Here is a 17116-nt window from a genome sequence, read left to right as displayed (position 1 = left end):
GTGTTCTGCTGTCGGAAATGACTCAGCCAGCGAGTTTAGAAGCAGGGTGAGGGGACGAAAATGACTTCTCACCCGGCGGGGCATCTAGTACTTTGGGGGGCCTTTCTCGGCTTTGCGGGGCCCTAAGCGGCTTGCATAGTGAGCCTATAGTGAGGATCAGCCCTGACAAGACCTTTTGGCCCTATATACTTTGAACAGCAGTATACAGGTGTTGCAAACAAGATAAGGACTGTAGGTTTCTTAAGTAGAATCAGAACCATGTCATACTTTGCTCCTGCATATTGCACAATTTCCTAAAGAGACCCTCAACAAACTACATGAAACTTGTGCCTGATGAGGCCACTGATGTTCCAGTGGTGGTGGCCCGTGAGACTGTCCATACAGGCATAGCCCCCCAAAGTGCATGTGCTGTGTGGCAACAATATGTCGATTATTTTAGGGGTGGGGGGGCCATTACAATGCCAGATCTTGGCTCAATAATTTTTTTTTGGGGAAATAAAAATTCTAGAGAAAAGGGGGGTTTCCATCAGGGGCCTCCTTTGAACAAATTCTGTGAAGAACTGTTCTCTGAAGGCCTCCATTATTTCTGCAAGTCAAAATTTAGCAAAAAACAATAATGTCAGTCAAGCCTTAGCTGTCTCCCCATATCTAACCCACAAACTCATCCACTAATCATAAAGTCCAAAAATCAAGTTTCGTATCGTCGTATTGCACAATCGTTTTTCCGACATTTTCTACCGACTGTGAACGAAGTTCTCATTCACACAATATCCCTTTATACACTGCACATGTGAGAAGCTTCGCACGTTTCCACGTCCATGACGATCGTTCTAGTGATTGAAACGCCCCTTTTCAGTCGGTCAATGCAAGAGTCTGAAGAAATGATGGAGGGGAGACAGCAAGCTGCAACCAGGCAGGAGAGAGGCCAGGCACACACCAGGAGGAGCAGGAGGTACAAAGCCATAAACATGAGCTTCGATGAGATGGTAGAGATGGTGGCTGTTCTTAAAAAGGAGGACTACGACGGCAAAAAAGGGCCTTACAAGAACCCCAATAAACTCAAGGCCCAGATCATGGAGAAGGTACGGAGGACTCTCCATGCAAAATTCGGGGTGCAGAGGTCCAGGGAGCAGTTGCGCAAAAGATGGTCTGATTTGAAAATCAGAGAGCCGGACCAGATGGAGAGAATTAGAAGAGTTCTCAGAAGACGTAAGTAATTTTCATGTGTACTCTGAATATTTGTTTTTATTATTTTGCGTCATGTGCTTTTTCTTTCAGGTTGTGTATATAGACAGTCCAAGAATAGATGTTTCAAGGTTCATGTTTGTGGGCATAAGAACCAAGTCCTATTTCGGCTATTTCCGGAGAAGCGTGACGTGCCAGAGCCGGCCGATCAATCACCTTCCCTCTGGATAGGAACGCCCATTCCCCGCGGGGAGTCGGAATCTTCAATATACGATTGCACAGTGAGTATGGGGCTAAAAAAATAAATACAGGCATACTGTAGCTCGCGCTACTATGCCTAATTTCATTCTAGAGGAAAAAATGTATTTATTTATTTTTTATATTGTGAACCCCCGCTTTAAGTCAATATACAGTAAAAGGAAAGTATGCTCAGCACAGCAGTTGATTACACATATGGACTCAGTAGCACAATAGTTGGCATGGCCGATCCGCCCTATAGGCTCGCTATGCAAGCCGCTTAGGGCCCCGCAAAGCTGCGAAGGGCCCCCCAAATAACTAGAGGCCCGCCTAGTAAGAAGTCATTTTCGCCCCCTCACCCTGCTTCTCAACTCGCTGACTGCATTGGAGAAGAGGCAAGAAGTCAGCACCCCTTGCTTTTCAATTTAATGTAAGATGTAATTTCCGATAGCAGAACACCCCCTCCCCCCACTTCTCAACTTTCTTTAATGTGACATGTCACTGTTGTCAGCGCCCCCCGCTTCTCATTTTTAATGTGCCATGTCATTTTGCTTCGGGCCCCAGGGAGGTCAGGATCGGCACTGAGTGTTGGTCACAAGAACAACCTAGTTAGCGTGTCACACAGAGGTGATCCAGTGTATACTTGTTGTTTTTCCATGTAGGAAACTTGCCCAAAGATAGAGAAATGCAGCAGCTTTGGTAATGGATAAAATCCTGTATTAAGCTTAGAAGGATTGTAAAAGCAGACAATTGTACCACACTTTTTAAAAAGAATGATTGATATTCCTCTTTCAGGCCTCTAATCTTTTTGATTCATCTATCCCTTTTTTTACAATCTCATAGGCCGCAAGCAAGCTGCAGAAGTGGAGCCGACCAACCCCACACAGTGCCAAGCCCCACCCTCGCCGGATGTGCAGGAAGTGCAAAATGCCACTACATCAGGTCAGTGTCATACAGCACAGCTTCAGGTAATACATGTAGGCCTGCATAATTTTAATACATGTTTTTTTCCCAAATTTCAGGTGTACGAGCTGTTGGTGGCGGCTTAGACACCTACAGTGCCCAGGTGCTAATTGGGGAGATAATGTCCTGCAGGGCACAAATAGAGGACACAAACATCGCCCTCGAGAAGATCATAAAGAACAACAGAAAGGTGGACCAAAACCTCAAGAATATTATTGATGTTCTGGGGAGGGTTTAAAAAAAATAAATAAATAGACGTAGACAAGTATTTAAAAGCAAAAATATAGTTATTAAAAAAATAAAAATAAACAATTTCTATTAAGATGTTAAAACAAAAAATGAAAATGACACATTTTAATTCTGATACAATAAATATTTTTGGATACTCAACAATGTCTGGCTTCTTATTATATCAATGCTGCCTAAAAGAACAAATCTAGATTTGTGGTGTTTACATTGACAATGATGAGTATTTAGTAAAGGAAAATAAACATGACACTATGATAACATAGGAGAAAGCTAGAATGAATTCAAATTAGAAAAGAATCAAACCAAGAAAATTACTAGAACAGGGGCAGAAAAATTGGGCCTTATGCCGCGTACACACCATCGTTTTCTGCGATGGAAAAATGCGACGCTTTATGTGCTTTAAAAAAACGTCATTTTTCAAACTTCAATTTGAACAACGACGTAGCATACACACCATCGCTTTTTCACAACGCTCTAGCACAGCGCAGTTCCGTCAATCACGCACGACGTCACTATAAAGGGTCGTTTCCATGCGGAAGACGGCCTCTTTTGCTGATATCGTGTTGCTGCGTGTTAGTAAAAGTTTGGTGAGATACGATTCGTGATTTTCAGTGACTGTGCTTTAAATATCGTTTTCTTGTCTATAAGCTGAAAAACACCTTAACGAATGTGCTGATTCCATTCTGAACAGTCGTTTTACATGAATGAGCGCTGCCGTCTCCTAACTTGCTTCTGAGCATGCGCGGGCTTAAATCGACGTTTTTACGTACACACGGTCAATGTTTAGAACACAGAAAACGACGTCGGCCAAAAACGACACATAAAATTGAAGCATGCTTCAATTTTTTTCTGTCGTTTTTTAGAAGACATAAAACGACGTTTTTGCCCACACACGGTCAATTAAATTGACGTTTTTGAAAATGACGTTTTTTTCCATCGCAGAAAACGATGGTGTGTACGCGGCATTAGGCACTGGTGGTGGTGTCACAACACTGCAACCCCTTACAGATACTGTAATTGGAGCTCAGCAAAGAGCCACATGCAAAGTATTGCATTAAAAATTGTTATTAGACACCTCTGTTCAACAGGGGCAGAAACATTGGGCCTTAGGCACAACACTGCAACCCCTCAGATAATGTAATTGGAGCGCAGAAAAGAGCCGCATGCAAAGTATTGCATTAAAAAAATTTATTAGACGCCTCTGTTCAACAGGGGCAGAAACATTGGGCCTTAGGCACAACACAACACTGCAACCCCTCAGATACTGTAATTGGAGCACAGAAAAGAGCCACATGCAAAGTATTGCATTCAAAATTGTTATTAGACGCCCCTGTTAAACAGGGGCAGAAAAATTGGGCCTTAAGCACTGGTGGCGGAGACCAGAAACAAAAATGTTCTTACTAGCTATCAGCAAGATCAGTGAGGAGGAAAAGGATATTCAGTCAGCAGCATAACAGGACAGTCACTCATCATCAGCATAGGCAGTCTCCAAGGGATCTGTCATTTAAAAAAGAAATATTCAGTTACATCTGCATCAGGTGCTTGGTAGCTGGTGTTGATCCAAGCCTGATTCATTTTTTTAAAGGTCAGTCGATCAACAGAGTCGGTGGAGAGGCGCACCCTGTGATCGGTCACAAAGCCTCCAGCAGCACTGAATGTGCGTTTTGAAAGAACGCTGGATGCAGGGCAAGCCAGTAGCTCAATAGCGTACTGTGCAAGCTCTGGCCAGTGATCCATCCTCTAGACCCAGTATGCCAGAGGATTTTTGGTGGGGAAGGTGTCCAAGTCTGATCTTGCCCCTAGGTATTCACGCACCATGTAAATCAAACGCTGGCGATGGTTGCTGGAACCGGTCATACCTTGGGGCTGCGGACTAAAAAATTGTCTGAACGCATTGGTCAGACGGCCACCTTCTCCACCGCTCCTTCTGTGACTCACCGAAGCCTCAGCAACACGTTGTCCAGGAACAGGATTTGGTAATCCCCCAGGTTCTGGGAATGTGTTGCACAGGGCCTTCTGCAAGGCCTCCCGAAGATGTTTCATCTTCATCTCCCTCTGCGACGGCAAGATAAGCTCTGCAACCTTACTCTTGTAATGTGGATCAAGGAGAGTTGCCAGCCAGTAATGATCCCTCTCCTTGATACCACAAACACGAGGATCCTTACGCAGGCTTTGCAGGATCAGGGAGGCCATGCAGCATAGATTTGCTGAGGCTTTCGGGGCACAGTCCTCTGGGTCACTGAGGACGACAGGATCCGCAGCCACCTCATCCCAGCCACGTAAAAGTCCATGGGTTCCTTGGGACTGTAAGTGATCCCTTGAAGACTGCTGCTGCTGAGTGCTAGGCTCCACCTCCATGCTGCTGATACAATCCTCCTCCTCCTCCTCCACCTCGTCCTCGTCCTCCTCCTGTGTGGTGGGCGGGCATGCAGGACCACTGTCTGGATAAAGGGGGCCTTGAGAGGTAAGGAAGTCCTCCTCTTCCTCCCTCTGTTCTGCCTCAAGGGCCCTGTCCATTATTCCACGTAGAGTGTGCTCCAACAGGTGAATTAGAGGGACAGTCTCACTGATGCATGCACTGTCACTGCTCACCATCCTCGTGGCCTCCTCAAATGGTGACAGGAGAGTGCATGCATCCCTAATCAAGGCCCACTGGCGTGGGGAAAAAACCCAAGCTCCCCTGACCCAGTTCTGCTTCCATATTGGCACAGGTACTCATTGATGGCCCTCTGCTGCGTGTGCAGCTGCTGCAGCATGGCCAATGTAGAGTTCCATCTGGTGGGCATGTCACAGATTAGGCGGTTCTTGGACAGGTTGCATTCCCTTTGGAGGTCTGTCAGCCGAGCAGTGGCATTGTATGACCTTCGTAAATGCACACAGACTTTCCTGGCCTGCTTCAGGACATCCTGTAAGCCCGGGTTCCTGCCCAAGAACCGCTGCACCACCAAATTGAGAACATGAGCAAAACAGGGCACATGGGTCAGTTTTCCCTGTCGCAGGGCAGAGAGGAGTCGGTGCCATTGTCGCTAACCACCATTCCTGGCTTAAGCTGACGTGGCGTCAACCACCTCCGAGCCTGCCCCTGTAGAGCTGACAGAACCTCTGCCCCAGTGTGGCTCCTGTCTCCCAAGCACACCAGCTCTAGCACCGCATGGCATCTCTTGGCCTGCATTCCTGCGTAGCCCCTCGTACGCCTATGGAGCATGGCTGGTTCAGAGGAAACATCAGCACAGGAAGAGGCCACAGAGGAAGAAGAGGAGGGGTGGAGGAGAGAGGTGTGTCACAACCAGTAGTAGTGTTTTGGAGGCGTGGTGGAGGAACAACCTCCAACACTACTGTACCTTGCCCTGCGTCCTTCCCAGCTGCCAGCAGAGTCACCCAATGCGCCGTGAAAGAGAGGCAACGTCCCGGTCCATGCCTGCTGGACCATGAGTCAGCGGTAAGATGCACCTTACCACTGACCGCCCTGTCCAGCGAGGCATGGACGTTGCCTTCCACATGCCGGTAGAGAGCGGGAATTGCCTTCCGTGAGAAAAAGTGGCGTTTGGGTACTTGCCACTGAGGTACCGCACATTGCACAAACTCACGGAAGGGGGCAGAATCTACCAACTGAAAAGGTAGCAGTTGAAGTGCTATCAATTTCGCTAAGCTAGCATTCAACCGCTGGGCATGTGGATGGCTGGGAGAGTACTTCTTTCGGCGCTGCAGCAGCTGGGGCAAGGAAATTTGTCTGCTACCATCAGTAGATTTTCCGCATGTACTACTAGGTTGTGACACACCTATTTCTACAGCTTCAGTCCTATCAGTACAGGCTTCAGAGAGGACTGAGGGTCTTGTGGGGTTGAAGCTCCCAGCTGATGAGGGGCAAGGGGAGGTCCGCTTTGTTCTTTGGTGTGGGTCTTTCTGGTATGCTTGCCAACGAACTGAATGGCAGGTCGACATATGTCTGGTCAAGCATGTGGTGCCAAAGCGGGTGATGTTTTGGCCACGCGAGATACGCTTGAGACATATGTTGCAAATAGCAACGGTGCGATCTGATGCACATGTCTCAAAAATGGCCCACACCAAACAACTTTTGCAGTACCGTTGAGACGCAGCAGCGCCCTGCACAGGCGTAGCTCTGCGATGTAATGCAGTTGGTGTGCTGCCCTTAAGCTGTCCCCTGGAGGGCATCCTGCCTCTTTGGAGATGTGCCTGTGCCTCTTACTCCTCCTCCTCTCTCCTTTCAGGCACCCAGGCAGAGTCAGTGACCTCATCATCCCCTCCCTCCTCATCACTGTCGAAAACCTGGCAGTATGCTGCAGCTGGGGGAACATGACTGCCAGATTGCTATCCCTCTCGGGCACCCGCTCTCTCTGGGCTAACATCAATGCCTTCCTCTATCTGTGTTCCGTCATCGGAGCCTTCAAAACGCTGCGCATCTTCATGTAGCTTGTACCCAACACTGTGTTGAAACAGTTTGGGGGACTCCTCAGGAGGACATGGTGGGACTAGGGAAGGATTGTGTGATGCCATTGTGCACAAGGAAGAGGACGCCTTGGCAGCTGCTTTGCCAGATAAACTAAGCTGGGTGAGAGAGGATGAGGAGGATGAGGATGGCTTGGTCATCAACTCTACTAATTTCTCTGCATGTTGAGGCTCAACACGGCCAGCTCCCGAAAACAATGACGAGCGTGTCAGACGGCCACGTCCTGAAGAGGATGCACCGTGTCCACCACCAGCGTTGCCTCTAGATGCAGAGCCTGCTTGCCCTCGTGAATCTCTGCCTTTCTTTGTTGTCCTTCCAGACATTTTAATAGCCTGCACAGGACAAAATCAGAAATGAACAGCACCTGTCCAGTAAGAGCAACTGCGTTTATGGGCAAAAACACAGCAAACGTGCAGTAAGATCGACTGCGTTTATGGGCAAAAACACAGCAAACGTATAGTAAGATCGACTGAGTTTATGGCCAAAAACACAGCAAACGTGCAGTAAGATCGACTGCGTCTATGGGCAAAAACACAGCAAACGTATAGTAAGATCGACTGAGTTGATGGGCAAAAACACAGCAAACATGCAGTATGATCGACTGCGTTTATGGGCAAAAACAGCAAACGTATAGTAAGATCGACTGAGTTTATGGGCAAAAACACAGCAAACGTGCAGTATGATCGACTGCGTTTATGGGCAAAAACAGCAAACGTATAGTAAGATCGACTGAGTTTATGGGCAAAAACACAGCAAACGTGCACTAACAGCAACTGCGTTTATGGGCTAAAACACAGCAAAGGTGCAGTAAGATCGACTGCGTTTATGGGCAAAAACACAGCAAACGTGCAGTAAAATCGACTGCGTTTATGGCCAAAAACATAGCAAACGTGCAGTATGATCGACTGCGTTTATGGGCAAAAACAGCAAACGTATAGTAAGATCGACTGAGTTTATGGCCAAAAACACATCAAACGTGCAGTATGATCGACTGCGTTTATGGGAAAAAGCAGCAAACGTATAGTAAGATCGACTGAGTTTATGGCCAAAAACACAGCAAACGTGCAGTATGATTGACTGCATTTATGGGCAAAAACACGGCAAACGTATAGTAAGATCGACTGAGTTTATGGCCAAAAACACAGCACACGTGCATTAACAGCGACTGCGTTTATGTGCAAATAAATAACACATGTGCAGTAACAGCAACTGCGTGTATGTGTGCAATTAAATAGCACACGTCCACTAACACTGAGTACTATGTTTAAGTTTAAACTAAACTGCATGCAGGCAATACAACACGTTAGAGCACTGCAGCTAGCACAAAGAAATTGCCTAAAAATAGGAATAGCTGATCTAGCTAAGCTATACAGTGTATAATTTTATTTTCCAAGCTAGGATGTATATATATCCTCTACACACTACGGCCCAGATTCACGTAGAGCGGCGCATATTTAGTTTGGCGTAACGCGTGTCAGTTACGTTACGGCGGCTGAATTTTGTGACGTAAGTGCCGTATCCACAGAGTATTTGCGCCCAAATTTGCGCCAGCGTAACGTAAATACCGAGGCGTAAGGCGGGGTAATTGCAAGTGGGAAGGAAGTGGGCGTGCTCCATTAAAATGAGCCGTGACCCCATGCAAATGAAGGGCCGGCCGTACTGCGCATGAATATGCACCTCACTGGGCATGCTCAGAACTCGGCCCGGCGCAATCAGTGAGATAGGAAATAGGCCAAGCATACTTAGTGAGATACGCCCTGTGCTTAAATAGCCCCAGACAAACGCCCTTCCATTGCAAAAGTACATCCATGTGTTCCCCTTCCTAAAGCAAGGTGCTTTAGTTCTGTTGTTTGTTGGTGTTTGTTGGTTAGTGTAGTAGTGTTAGATTAAAGATTTAATGTAGTAGGAGGTTGTAGTAGCTGTGTGTTTTTTCTGAGTTTTTTTTGTGTCTTTTTTCTGTGTGTTTTTTAGATTTTGTATTAGCTGTCTGCTTGTGTTGTTTGATTTTGGTGTCTGGTTTTTGCTGTCTGATTTTTGGGTTTGTTTGTTCTGTGTCTTTTTGTGTGTGTTTGTTCTGTGTCTTTTTGTGTGTGTTTGTTCTGTGTGTTTTGGTGTTTGTTTGTTCTGTTTGATTTTTGTGTCTGTTTGGTGCTGTGTGGTGAGATGGCACCAAAGAGAAGAATGCTGAACTTCTCGGTGCGTGAGAAGCACATACTTGCAAGGGCCATCACCCGATTTGGGCGTTATTTGCATGGCCCTGAGAGCCGGGACATCCCCCCGGCCAGGAAGAGGGCGATCATCCAGCAGATTACAGATGAGATCAATGCGGAGGGGGGGGAGACGAGGACCCCCAGTGGGATCTCTAAGAAGATCAATGACCTGAGGAGCCTGGTCCGTGAGAAGCCGGCCAAGGTAACTGCCCATGCCAGGGGCACTGGAGGAGTACCACCCTGCATCGTAAGGTGGACAGAGGAGGAGCATGCGGTGGCTCAGTGCTTCCACAGCCAGCAAGTGGTGGGCCTACCTGGCTTTGACTTTGAGGAGGGCGTGAGGACAGGTACGTTTTTTTTTCTATCTGGCCAGTAGCATGTGTGGGGGGGGGAAGGGAATATGTGCCAAGTGTGTGGATCCTCCAACCTGTGTATGTTTTGTGTCATCCACAGATGGCCAGGAGGTTGCTGGGCCATCAGGCCAGTCTGCACCAACCCCCGGACAACAGGCTGCTGAAGAGCCCCAAGAAAGCCAGGAGTCCCCAGGGCAGGGGAGTGGACACAACTCACCTCATGAGGAGGTTGAGGGGGAGGAGGATGAGGGGGGGGAGGTTGTTGATGATCGGATGGACCTTGTCAGGGAAATTCTGCTGTGTTTGCAGGAGGATCCCCTTGTGGCTCCCCCTGCTGCTGCCAGCAGTCAGGCCTCCATCAGGGGTAGCCCCTCCCACTCCTCCCCCAACATGGCTCCCCCCCAGGGGGCTCCCCTTCTCCCATGCCACAAGCCTCATCTGGAGGCAGTCAGGCCTCCATCAGGGGTAGCCCCTCCCACCCCTCCCCCAACATGGCTCCCCCCCAGGGGGCTCCCCTCCTCCCAGGCCACAAGACTCATCTGCAGGCCACCCAGAAGACCAGGGGGGTGGCCGAGTTCCTGCCTGCAAATCTGCAGAGGGACCAGGCCCGTCAGACTCAACATCTGGGTCAGGTCACCCGGACTTTGGCCCAGATGGAGGACAGCCTGGTCTCCATTAAGGAGTCGCTCAGTGATGTCAGCACAAACTCATTGGCGGTAATAACATGCTTTTGCGGCCTGAAGTCCGCCAAAGCAGGCGTGTCCCTGGAGGTGAGTGCCCTGACCCAGGCTGTCAACACCAATACCCAGGCTGTCCTGGCCAATACGGCAGCCCTCACTGTGGGCCTGAACAGGATAGCCGTGGCCTTGGAGGGCAGGTGGGCAGAGCCCAGGGGAGGCTCCTCCTTCCCCTGTTCCCCCCCATGAGTCTCCCCTGAGGGGCCATGTCCGGCCCAGGCGTAGCTCACGCCATCGTTAGGGATGTGCTTTTGAGTTTTTTTTTTTTTTTTACTGTGATTATGATTTGTTCTCTTTATGGTGAATGATGTGTGAATGTGGGGGTGACATTCCTGTTGAAAAAGGGTGTCACCCTCATTTTTGGTGGAGTAGGGATCCCCAGGACCAGGGAGAAGTGATCCCAGGTCCATGTGAATGGTGTATGAATGCACAGTGACATAATTGGAGCCTTGGCGTGGCTGCACCCTAATACCATGTGGTTTACTTGGGTCTAATCCAATTCGATGAGGATGTGGTGTGTGTGTGCTAGGGACCACAGTGGTGTGCATGCATGCATTCTCATTGTGCCATGTTTAATGTGTGTGTTTACTGTGCAAAGATGCCTTCTGCGAGGCGTCTCCTGACTGCTCTTCCCCCAGAAGAGGGGGTACCCTGGGTTAGGGGGGGAATGTCTGGTTGGGGGGTCAGGTCATCACATATGTCAATCTCCAGGCCCCTTCCCACTGTGAAGTTGTGCAGCATGCACCGATGATCTGGCACACAAAGTTTGGGGAATACAACAGGGTACCCCCAGACTTATCCAGGCATCGGAAACGGGACTTCAGGAGGCCAAAGGTGCGTTCCACCACTGCACGGATACGTATGTGTGCAGCATTGTAGTTTTCCTCTCCTGGGGTTTGGGGGTTCTGGAATGGAGTCATGAGATGGGGTCCAAGTGCATATGCAGAGTCAACTGGAAGGGAAAAGATAGGAGGATGTTAGTCATGCATGTGCCCCTCGTGATGTCTGCATCATGGGGGGGACAGTCATACCTGACACCCATGTCACTCACCAAGCAGCCAGCTGTCCCCATACATGTTCTGTTCAAATTGTCTTGGGATGTCACTTTGACGGAATATGAAGCTGTCATGGCTGGACCCGGGGTGTTTGGCACGGACGTGCCATATGAGGTATTGGGCATCGGTTATCACCTGTACATTGATTGAATGCCAATGCTTCCGATTGCGGTACATGTGCTCTGTCTCATGGGGGGGCTGTAGTGCCACGTGTGTGCAATCAATGGCCCCCCACGGTGCGTGGGAATCTGGCAATTTTGTAGAAATCTGTAATTGTCTTCATCCGCAGGTCCTCCTGGGAGGGTTTGATGATTTGGTTGGCCATGCGTCTCAGGATTGCAGGGACAACCTGGTGCACACATCTGCTCATGGAGGATTGTGACATCCCAGCCACTGCTCCACTTGTGCGCTGAAAAGAGCCAGTGGCAAGGAAATGCAGTGTTGCCAGGACCTTGATCAGTGGCTCCACTTCATGTGAGCGGTGTGTTGGGCTGGTAATGTCATCCTACAGGGTTGTGGTTAATTCCATGATGGCTTCATGGTTGAATCTGAAGGTGCGATACACCTCAGAATCACACATGCCAAAGACATCTAGGCGTCTGCGGAATATCCTCTCCTGTGCCCTCCTCCTCCTCCTCCTCTGTTCCCTCCTCCTTCTGCGCGCCTCTAAAGTCACTAGTATAGTTATGAGCATGGATGCCCCTGGCATGTTGGCATACAGATTGTTGTCCGGCAAGTGTGTGTGCTCAGCTCTTCCTTAATGGTGTTGCTTTAGCTGACCTTTACACGGCTGGTGCAAAATTAAGGCACCTTTTATAAGGTGTAACTTTACACCGGGAAACTAGCAGATGCGCACACGGCGTAGCCTACGCCGCACAAACTTAATTTTGTGGATCGCCGTATCTCCCTCATTTGCATCTTTGCCTATAAAAACAATGGTGTGTCTAGCGTATTTTGCGCTCCAAGATGTGCCGGTGTAATCGTTTTACGTCGGAGTGAAAAAAATGGTTTTCAGGCGTATCTCGTTTTGAGAATATGGCACAAAGATACGCGCGGCACATTTTTCAATTACGCCGCGCATCTCTAGATACGTTGGCGTAAGTGCTTTGTGAATCTGGGCCTACAAATTTAACTATACTGACTAGCCTTCCTGCTCTATCTATCTATCTATCTATCTATCTAGTAGAAAAGACACTGGGCCGGATTCAGAAAGAAGATACCTACGTACCTACGTATCTCTGAGTCCGGCCGTCGTATCTATGCGCCTGATTCATAGAATCAGGTTACACATAGATATGCCTAAGATCCGACAGGTGTAAGTGACTTACACCATCGGATCTTAGGCTGCAATTCCAGGCCGGCCGATAGGTGGCGCTTCCATATCTTTTACGCGTCAAATATGCAAATGAGCATTTACGCAGATTCAGAAACGAACGACCGCCCGGTGCTTTTTTTTACGTCGTTTGCGTTCGGCTTTTGCCGGCGGAAAGTTACCCCTGCTATAGCAGTATGGCCGTCGTTTCCTCTCCGAGTTTTGAATTTTTTACGTCGTTTGCGTAAGTCGTTCGCAAATACGGCCAAACGTAATTTACGTTAACGTCGAAACCAATGACGTCCTTGCGACGTCATTTGGAGCAATTCACGCTGGGAAAATTTGCAGACGGTGCATGCGCTGTCCGATCGGTGCGGGGACGCGCCTGATTTAAATAGTACACGCCCCCTAGCCGCGGAATTTTAATTCCGCCGGGGGATTTACGATACGCCGCCGCAACTTTAGAGGCAAGTGCTTTCTGAATAAAGTACTTGCTTCAATAAATAGCGGCGGAGTAACGTAAATCAGATAGGTTACGCGGATCTAAAGATCCGTTAACCTATCTGAATCTAGCCCACTGTGTCTCTATCTATCTATCTATCTATCTCTCTGTCTAACTGACTGTCTGACTTGTCTTTAACAAAGCCGGAACACACTACACGAGGCCGCCTTGTAGGCAGCCTTACCTTATATAGTGTGAGGCGTGTACTAAACCCCCTGAGCCATAATTGGCCAAAGCCACCCTGGCTTTGGCCAATTATTGTTCTTCGTTTTTTGCTCCTTGTGATTGGCTAAGCATGCAGGGTCAAGGTGCATGCTTGACCAATCATCAGCGCGCAACGCCGCAGTGAATTATGGGCCGACGCGCGTCACTCGAATTTGGCGCGAACGACCCGTTTTGTTTGAAATTCATCGAACGTACTAACAGCCGATGTTCGAGTCGAACATACTCATCCCTACTCGGAATCTTAGCCCGTCGTATGTTTAAGTGTATGCTCAAACTGAGATACACTTAAACCTGCCTAAGATACGACAGCCTGCGCCATCGTATCTTAGGGTGCAATATTTACGATGGCCGCTAATTGGCGCTTCCATTGAGTTCGGCGTAGAATATGCAAATGAGTAGATACGCCGATTCACGAACGTACGCTTGCCCGTCGCAGTAAAGATACGCCGCTTCCGTAAGAGATACGCCGCGTAAAGATAAACATGCCCCCTAGGTGGCGTAGCCAATGTTAAGTATGGCCGTCGTTCCCGCGTCGCAATTTGAAAATTTTACGTCGTTTGCGTAACTCGTCCCTGAATGGGGCTGGACGTAATTTACATTCACGTCGAAACCAATGACGCCCCTTGCAACGTCATTTGGAGCAATGCACACTGGGAAATTCCAAGGACGGTGCATGAGCAGTTCGTTCGGCGCGGGGACGCGCATAATTTAAATGATACACGCCCCCTACCCGCCGAATTTGAATTCCGCCGGGTGATTTACGCTACGCCGCCGCCGCAACTTTACAGGCAAGTGCTTTGTGAATAAAGCACTTGCCTGAAAAACTTGCGGCGGCGTAACGTAAATGAGATACGTTACGCCAGCAGAAAGATCCGCTGATCTTTCTGAATCTGGTCCAGTATCTTTATCTGCTGATTTGTTAAACTCTGGAAGACACATATTTCTATTGTGGTATAGGATCTGGGCCTGCTGTCCCTCCATCCTTCCTTCTCTCTCCTTCCCTCTTTCTTTCTCCCTTTATTTCTCCCTCCATTTCTCCCTTTCTTTCTCCCTCCATCCCTCATTTATCTCAGACTCTAACCACACCCCCTGTGATACACGCCCATTTAAGCCACTCCCACGGCCCATGTAAACATGCCCATTTTCGCTGTGGCATGATTCGCTAGGGTTTGACACGCCTACAAACAAATGCCCCACCCCCAAATTATAGCAAGGCTCCGCCTACATGCAAAGGAGTGTCCCGGATTATTTTTTTGTAATGTTGGCAACTATGCTGGTTGCCTCCTAAAAAGTGAAGTTTTCTACCAGTGAAACTAGACCAGGGCCCGGATTCACAAAGGTCTGAATGTGAGGCGTCGTATCTCGGCGCCTGATTCAAAGAATCAGATACGCCAGAATTTGTCTAAGATACGACTGACGTAAGTCTCTTATGCCGTCGTATCTTAGGTGCATATTTACGCTGGCCACTAGGTGGCGCTTCCGTTGATTTCCACGTTGAATATGCAAATGAGCTATATACGCCGATTCACAAACGTACTTGCGCCCGGCGTATTAAAATACGCTGTTTACGTAAACGTCCGACTGGCGTAACTTTACCCCTCATAAAGCAGGGGTAAGTCATGTTAGGTATGGACGTCGGAAACGTCGGAGCAGCGTCGTATTTTACGTCGTTTGCGGAAGTCGTCCGTGAATGGGGATGGGCGTAGGTTACGTTCATGTCGACTAAACATTGAGCCGGCGTAAGTTAGGGAGAAAATTTGACGTGATAATGAGCATGCGCGTGCATGCGCCGTTCGTTAGGTGCGTCATTTACGTGGGGTCACGATTCATTACCATACAACACGCCCCCTACCGACCTACTTTGAATTAGGCAGGCTTACGCCGGCCCATATACGCTACGCCGCCGTAACTTTGGGCGCAAGTTCTTTCTGAATACAGTACTCGCCTCTCAAAGTTACGGTGGCGTAGCGTATATGAGATATGCTGCGTCCGCATATAGTTACGCCATTCTATCTGAATCCGAGCCCAGATCTTCAATAGACCACCCTCCAGCCAGCTCTCTGTGGAACCAGAGTCACTCTCTCTGTCTTCAGGCCCTCAGTTCACCCACCTAAGGCCATGTAGCAGCAGGTGTCTTTATTAAAGCGGGGGTTCACCCTAAAACTACTTTCTAGTATTACAATGTCCCGAAACATTACAATACAATTATGCCTATTTTTTTTTTTATGCTGTACATACCTCGGTACAGCTAGTTCACCCGCAGCTTCCTGGTTGCGAATCCCGCGGGAGTGGGCGTTCCTAACTTGCTGGTGATTGACGTGATGACCAAAAACGAGCTCCACCCGTCGCGTAAGCTGCGTCACGATTGCCGAAAGAAGCCGAACGGCGAGTCGGCGCAATACTGCACCTGCGCACCGCCGTTCGGCTCCTTTCGGCAATCGTGGCGCAGCTTACGCGATGTGGGGAGCTCGTTTTTGGTCATTTTTGGTAAATATATATATATATATAGTTTTATAAAGATATATATATATATTTATAAAGGGTATTTTATTAAAGTTATTTTAATATTTACCTTTTGGTATTAAATAAAGAGGCCTTTAGTGGCCATTTAATCCAGAAGGTGTTGCGTGGTTTATATAGGGGGTTAAGAGGTTTTGGGGTTTGTTATTGGTTTAAGTAGCAAAGACACTAATAGTACACCAGTCATGACTTTTTTTTTCCAAAGTGAAGTTCCTCTTTAAGAACAGTGGGCCAGATCCACAAACAGCGGCGCAAATTAAGTTACTCAAAACTTATGTCATTTAAGTTAAAGCAGAGCTCCACCCTAAAGTGGAACTCATGCTGATCGGCACCCGCCCCCCCTCCGGTGTCACATTTGACAACTTTCAGGGGGAGGGGTGCAGATACCTGTCTAAAGACAGGTATTTGCACCCACTTCCGGCCACACGCTACGGGCAAAAGACGGGTTTTTCTGACTTCCCGTCTGTCGCCCGTTGTGTGCTGGGAACACTTGGCTCCCAGCACACAGCGTGTGAGTCAATCGGCGGGCGCAGCGTGACTCGCGCATGCGCCGTAGGGAACGGGGTAGTGAAGCCGGAGCGCTTCACTTCCTGGTTCCCTCACTGAGGATGGCGGGGGGAGCAGCAGAGAGACGAGCGATCGCTCGTCCTCTGCTGCGGACGGCGCTGGACTCCAGGACAGGTAAGTGTCCTAATATTAAAAGTCAGCAGCTGCAGTATTTGTAGCTGCTGGCTTTTAATATTTTTTTTGTACTGGCACATCCGCTTTAAGGCGCCCTAATTTTGTGTCGTAAGTGCCGCATCCACAGCGCATTTGCGTCCAAAATTGCGCAAGTGTAACTTAAATTCCAAGACGTAAGTCGGGGTTATTGCAAGTGGGAAGGAAGTGGGCGTGCTTCAATGTAATGAGCCGTGACCCCATGCAAATGAAGGGCCGGCTGTACTGCGCATGCGCGCACGAATCTGCTCCTCACTGGGCATGTGCAGAACTTTGCTCGGCGCAATCAGTGAGATAGGAAAAAGGCCAAGTCTACTTAGTTTGAGGATCGCCCTGTGTATAAATCGCCCCAGACAAACACATTTCCCTTGCAAAAGTATATC

The sequence above is a fragment of the Rana temporaria genome, chromosome 7 (assembly GCF_905171775.1).
Source record: "Rana temporaria chromosome 7, aRanTem1.1, whole genome shotgun sequence".
NCBI lineage: Eukaryota > Metazoa > Chordata > Amphibia > Anura > Ranidae > Rana > Rana temporaria.
The sequence above is the reverse complement of the archived record's forward strand: the minus strand, read 5'-3'. Positions refer to the sequence as shown.